Source organism: Mus pahari, chromosome 16 (assembly GCF_900095145.1).
Source record: "Mus pahari chromosome 16, PAHARI_EIJ_v1.1, whole genome shotgun sequence".
Taxonomy (NCBI): domain Eukaryota; kingdom Metazoa; phylum Chordata; class Mammalia; order Rodentia; family Muridae; genus Mus; species Mus pahari.
This window is the reverse complement of record NC_034605.1, coordinates 17,453,664-17,460,768: the sequence shown is the minus strand read 5'-3', so window position 1 is coordinate 17,460,768 and position 7,105 is coordinate 17,453,664. Positions and strand designations below refer to the sequence as shown.

General features: G+C 43.0%; 1 protein-coding gene across 3 annotated transcripts in view; it reads right to left on the bottom strand.

Moving 5' to 3' along the window:
- Lyst (lysosomal trafficking regulator) overlaps positions 1–7,105 on the bottom strand; it is a 176,466-nt gene that overhangs the window by 157,492 nt on the left and 11,869 nt on the right. For 2 of the 3 annotated variants that reach the window (XM_029547346.1, XM_021215502.2), the window contains exon 1: positions 757–856. The exons of the other annotated variant lie outside the window; for it this stretch is intronic. The gene's annotated coding sequence lies outside the window, so the exon portion shown is untranslated. Of the gene's footprint in view, positions 1–756; positions 857–7,105 lie in introns of those variants that run through there. 3 annotated transcript variants of the gene reach the window in all.

The window sequence follows — 7,105 nt, the reverse complement described above, 5'->3', positions numbered from 1 at the left end:
TCTCTCTCTCTCTCTCTCTCTCTCTCTCTCTCTCTCTCTCTCTCTCTCTCTCTCTCTCCATCAAGGATATTTTACTGTTTTGTTTCTCCCTCTGAGGACTGGATGAGGACACTTTTCTTGACTCCCTGAGCTCCAACCCTCCATCATGAACCCTCGGCCTCCGGTGGCAGAGGAAATCTCCCTGGGTCACCGCGTCCCTATTATAGTAGCATCTCAGCTACCGCTCCAGAGGTGCGCGCGAACCACGAAAGGGTTGTTTGCGGAGTCCCGGCAGCAGGTGTCACCGGCAGGGAAGGGACAGCAGGGACTCCGAAGCACCAGAGTGGGGGGAATGACAGATGGGCCCGCGGCGGCGCGAAGTGAGACGCCCTGAACCTGTCAGCTCCCGCTGTCACCTGCTGGGAAGGAGCGGGCAGGCTGAGGGTAGCGGCGGTCCGAGACAAGCGCTCCCCGAGGTGAAGCGCCCCCTGAGGACACCGTCCGCCGCACCAGCCGGCCGGTAAGTAAAGTTACGATGGGGTCCGCGCCGCCGCCGCCGCCGCCGCCGCCACAGCCCTCGGGGCCCGGGTCCGCCTCAAATCAGCAACTGTGCAGAGCTCGGAAGGCAAGCGAACCCCGGCCGGGCCGAGCCCAGCCCCGGGCGCCACCCGTTCCCTTAGCGCGGCACGACCCCGCCCGGGCAGCCCGCCACCTTCCCGCCATGCCCCGCTGAGGTCGAGACCCTGACCCTCTAAAGGAGCCCGCTGCGGGCTTTACCTCGGCTCTGTGGTCCGCCGCCGCGCGCTCTCGCCCGTGCAGGAGAATCCCAGACTCACCGCGGCCGCCCGGCCAGCGTGAGCTCTCACCCCCGCCCCCTCAGGTAACCCGGGAAACCGGGAACACCACCCCCTTCCTCCCCCGCCCGGACCCAGACCCGCTCCTCTGCGCGTGCGCACGGTCCCCGCCCCGAGCGCCTCAAGTCCCGCCCCACCGGGAGGGCACGCCGGGGTCGCCGACGTGATGCGTGGAGAATCTCAGCCAATGAGAGGAAGAAGGCGGGACAAATGCGGCGGGGCAGGGCCCGAGCAGCTTCTCTGAACTCCACCCCTCCCCGCGGCTTAAAGCTTCTTTCAACCCAGGAGATTCAGCCCCTAAAAGCGCAAGCATAGTGTCGTCTTTCTACTGTAGACGCTCGTTTACTGGGAAAACTACATCTGTGTTGAAGACTGTACAAAGTGACTGACTGTCTAGAACCTTACCATTACGGAGAGATGAATGATCAGTAGCCAAAATTATCTTGGACTATCTTTAGGTCCTTTAAAAAAAAAAAAAAACCGCTTATTACCAACCTCTGTAGCTGACCTAAGATCTTTGTGGCTGTTATGTAAAAAGTTTGGAATGTATTGTTAAACTTAGCCAACGACTGGCTTTTCAGCAATGCTCAAAAGAAGAATATAATCAGCGGGAGATTTTCCTGCTATGCTGTAGTCTACCCACCTGATGTCCTTTCTGCTGAATTTGGCAAATGTGTTGATTTATGGTCTTTTGTTCTATGGCTATAAGACCGCGTGTAAACCTCTTTCACAATAGAACATATAATTCTGGGAAACCCGAATCTGTGTTACTAAGCACTATTCACTCAAAGTTGCCTCAGAATAAACTTTCTTTTGGTTTTTGTTTTGTTTTGTTTTGTTTTTTCATGGACAGTATGTGCAATAAACTGTTGTCCTATCTTCTGTTGGAGGTCACAGGATAAAAAAAAAAAAAAAAAAAAAAAAGGAAAGGTTCACCAAGATGGAAGCAGGGCTATCCTCAAGATAGCATTGGGGCCTGAACTTATATTTCTGTCAAGAAACAGAAAGAGAGAAACTTGCAAAAATTCTGGGTCCAGGTATGGTACCCTACCTAGCCCCCTGTTCAAGTATGCTAGCATACAGTGAGCAATGTGACAAAGCCTTGCTTAAAGCAAACTTTAGTCAGACTTTGAACCTTCTCCTTGGCCCACGTGCTATGTGTGCACATCTTTGTAAACTCTAGGTTTAGCAATAGCCAAGGCAGTTTAGCAAGAACCCACATATACACAATCACACCCTCCCTATCTACAAAAATCTTTCAGTCCCCACCTTTAGTATCTATTCCTGCTGGCCTGACTTCAGCATGAATCTTGTGAGTTTGATGCTACCAAAACTCACCTATGTTGGTATCAACGATGAGCTCCATGTTTCTTGACTATAAATCCCCACTTATCCCTAGTGTGTTTAGATCAGAGACCAACTCTGTACCTGGGTTCCTTTTGCTATGCTAGTCCTGGATAAAATCTGCCTTTGCCATTTTAACTTGTGCCCAGCTTTGGTTTTCTCATGACTATTAATGTTACATACTTTAATATAGCAACCTCTTCTGAGTGTGGGAACCACAAGTTAAACAAAAGGATATCTGATCCTCACCACAGTCCTACTAAACCTAAGACTGACAAAGTGATGCTGCTGCAGGCATTTTGACAGCTTAGGGGCCACCCTTCCTCTTCTTCCAGCCACAACTGTGGCCAGCCTTTGAGATAATAGAGGCATGGGGGGAGGCAGGGAGTCAAAGCTATACTGATATATTTGGTATCATTTGGCAGTTTTCAAGATCTTGGCCAAATAATACAACCAATAATCAAATAGTCTATGGCTTGATCCTGTCGCAGAAGAGAGGGTGGAGAGATTTACAATCCGTGACAGAAAAAACACTGGAACCCCCATGTTCACCGCCAAAGCATACATATAATAGTCAGAACATGTCTGAAAAAAGTCCATAGCATACACATGTGAGGAAAGGCCGGAGCTGTGTGAAAGACCTACAAAGACTCAACAACCACCATGGCCCATGCTTTAAGCCTTTGATCTTTCTCCAGCTCTGACTTGAGCTTTTCTTCTTTAATAAGCTCCCTTTCTTTCTGCCACTGTCCTATGTGTCCCTGGTCCAATTCCTTTCTCTAAGACACAAAACCCTGGAAATTCCAGTGGGTAGCTTCCACACTCCATAATCTGTCTATAATAGTAGGGAATCACTGTAGACCTAAGGCCTCCAGTCACCTTTTCGCAGAGGAATTGAAATAAAAATATTTCAGGACATTATATCCAAAGGCTATTTACCAAGTGCAACTCTTAATTCCTCAACTCCCTCATGGCCTGATGATAGAGTATACAGTTACCCGCTGATGTGGCTGAAGGGGTCTCTCTAGGAAAAGTCCTCTCCTTAAAATAACTTTATCTGATTCTGGTATTTAACCATCAACAGCTCATATCTTTAGGCAGAGGTTACCCACTTCCTCTGGCAGGCAGTCTCTTAAAATATCAGTTCTCTAGGGATGGACGGCACACAAAGTCTCTAAGAAACAAAGAAATGCCACAAAATGGGCACTCGTTTAACAAATATGTAAAGAGCATCTCTTAAGTACTAGGATCTGTGCCCAGCTCAGTACCAAGCACTTGAAACACTGCAATGTCTCTAAACACAGAGAGGGAAAGTAGTTACACCTTACTGGTCTGGTATTTACCCAAGACTGAATCTAGTCTCGTTCACTCAAAGTTCTCCTGCTGATCTAAAACAACCACAAACAAACAAACAAATCTTTTAATGAACAAAAAGTCACAGAAATATCAAGTAACATACTGCTTTCTGGTTCCCTTGGAAGAGAGATTATAGACGAATGAGCAAGACCTCATTAAATGGAAACAAAATGAAAGACATTACATAATGGTATACATTGCCCCTCGAAATATTCTTATTCATAAAAGGTCAAAGTAATGGCATTTGTGACATTATCTGTCTTCATTATAAAGGATTTTATTTTATTTTTTTTATAAAGGATTTTAAACAAGACACTATAGTATTTATTTTGTTCAAGAACACTTAGAATTAAGACAAGTATAGTAGTGAACACTGGCATTCTTAGCATTTCAGAGACTGAGGAAGAACAATTGCCACAAATTCAACACTAACCTTGACAACTTGAATTTGATTCTCAGAACCTACATGACAGAAGGAAAGAACCAAATTCTAAAAGTTGTCCTCCGATCTCCACATGTGTTTCATAGCTTGTGCACATGCATACACACACACATACCAAGCAGACAAACATGTAAGTATATGTAAAAACAAAACTAACATGGCACATTAGAATATTAATTCTCAGGTATAATCGTACATGCCTAGCACTCAGGAAGTGGAGGCAGGGGGATCAGGAGTTCAAGGTCATCCCTGGCCACATAATGAGTTTGAGGTCCTTTCTCAAAAACAACAAAACCAAAATGAGTAAATATTGATAAATAATAGAACACTAAGTATACATAAGCTTAAGACACTTAGCTTAAGAGATTTCAAATGGATATCAAGATAGTAATTGAGAACATACAAAATTGAAAAACATCTACAGAAAAAATGAATAATAAAGAAGGAAACTGTACTTATGTTTCTTTGCTACCCTGGAGGAGTTTTATAGCCATAAATTGGCAATATAACTTGCCTCAGAATGAATGCTAAAATGAGACTATAACATTAAGACTTTAAAATAAATACTGTAATGTGCACATCTTCACATTTAATTGTTCCCTAAATACCTTCAAATGTTTTTTCGTGACTAAGAGGTCACATGGCTCCTCATTTCACTTCAGCCAAAGCCGAAGTTCTTGCAATGACCTTCAGAGCTTAGTATCTGCCCCAGAGCCTCACTTCCCTCTTCCTTCCGTCCTCCCAGAGTGGCCTCTTCACTGTTGGGCATATGCTTCCAGGAAAGTTCTTGCTTTTAAGATCTTCTATTGCCTGGCCCCTCCACACAAAGTGCTTTCTCTTTAGATAGCCACAATGATAATTCCCTTAGCTATAATCTCATATTTATCTTCCAGTAAGCTCTACCCTCAGTACTACCTTGAAACCTCAGCAACAAAGGCTTCTGCCCTGGACCCTGGACCTGAATTTCTTTCTTAAGACACTCTAAATAACTGCTTTGCTTTTTGTTTTTTTAATTTAGGTGATTTGTCACTTGGGACCCTAGACTTCAGAGCAGTTGAGAGGTCAGGCCTACACCACCAGGTCCAGCTCCCATGCTTATTTTATCATCACTCTTGCTTAGAACACAAGACCCACAAGAACATCAAATTTTATGCTAGTCAGTGTACCATGAGTGCAAGTCATGAAATGTAATTTGTAACTTTAAACATCTTTTTCATAGCACCTATCAATTTTAACATATTTAATTGATTTGTTTATTATTATTTTTTTTGTCTTTCTGGGAATTGGATCCAGAGCCTTGAACATGCTAAGCAAATGTTCTAGCACCAAGATAGATGTCCAGTCCACATTTTACTGTTCTGTTTTGAGACAGTCTCATTATATTGCCCAGGCCTGGCTAGTATGTTTATTGTAATCATCTCTCCCACTTAAAACTATATGATCCAGCCAGGTGTGGTGGCACATGTCTTTAATCCCAGCACTCGGGAGGCAGAGGCAGGAGGATTTCTGAGTTCAAGGCCAGCCTGGTCTACAGAGTGAGTTCCAGAACACTCAGAGCTATACAGAGAAACCCTGCCTCGAAAAAACGAAAACAAACAAACAAAACAAAAAACAAACAAACAAACAAAAACCCCTACATGATCCAAGCTTTGTACCACATGCTATATCACAAAGCCCTGAGTTCAAAATACCTCTGTCTTCTGTAGTCACTGGCACACATGCCCACAGACACACACAGGGACACACACACACACACACACACACACATACAATATTGCCAGGCACTCAGTATATCTGAATGAGTGCTTCCATTAAGAAAATATTGTAGGTAGCCATAGTGTCTCTTGCCTGTAATTTGAATACCAGAGAGGTTGAGGCAGAAGGATCACTGTAAATTCAAGACTAGCCTGGATTATAGAGTGAGAGCTTATCTCAGAAACAAAACAAAAAAGAAAACCTGCCTAAACTCCAAATACGCATCCAAAGAGTATATTGATTATAATTCTGAGTTGAGTTTATACAAGTTACATGCCTAGTGGATTTGTGAAGTGTGGCAGGATGCAATTTTTATAATATTATAATGGTCAAAATAATATAGTTAACTATATTTATACATCTAACTCAAGACCAAGTAATTGTTCCATTAAAAAAATAATAAGTCAGGGGAGTTGGTCCAATTGATGAAGATTTGTCTCACCAGGATGAGGACAGGAGTTGGAATACCCAGAACCTAGCATAAATGCCAATGTGTGTGGTAGTACATCTGCAATCCAGTACTTGGAAGCTAGGCTTGCCACATGTCACGCTCTAGGTTCATTTCAGTGACCCTGACTCAGTAAAAAATTAAAGAAGACCCTGACATGCACAACAACTGTTCACATATGTTCAGAGCACACACGTCAACACACACGCACACACACACACACACACACACACGCACACCTATACATGCAAAAACATCAGAGACATAGCAGATTGAGAATATAGTTTAGGGGTAGAGCAGTTAGTTAGTGTGGATGAGGCCCTGGGCTTGATTCTCAGTATTTCAAAGCAATAATAATTTAATAACTATTTTTACTATTTTAGACATATAGACTGAGTTTTGGATGCTTTACCTTAATAAATCTTTAAAATGTGATTTTAAACAGATACCTTAAAACTTGATTGAAGCTGCTAATTCATAATTAATATCTTCATGATATAAGTATCATCTTCTCTTCTTTACAAAAGCTATGCTATCAAAGTTGATTTTAGTGCAAGTCTTTAATGCAATTTTTCTATGATGTTTCACTGATGGCAAATGTCCTTATTATGTGGACAATTTAAGATTTATGTCATTCCATTATAAGATTTATGAAATTCAAAAGCTCCTTTATGAGGTGACCTTTGGAACTAGTGAGAAGTCTTGAAATGATTCAGATTTTCTTCTTTGCTGTGGAAACCCTGTGCTAAGTGTGACTTGAGGTTCGATTTCATGTGTAGGAAAGACCGCTTGCGGGCAATAGTGTCATTTTCCCATTAAAGTATCATTTTCTTTTCAAAATATGACCTGTTTTATGCTTCTTTTTGGAAATGTGTGTGTGTGTGTGTGTGTGTGTGAGAGAGAGAGAGAGAGAGAGAGAGAGAGAGA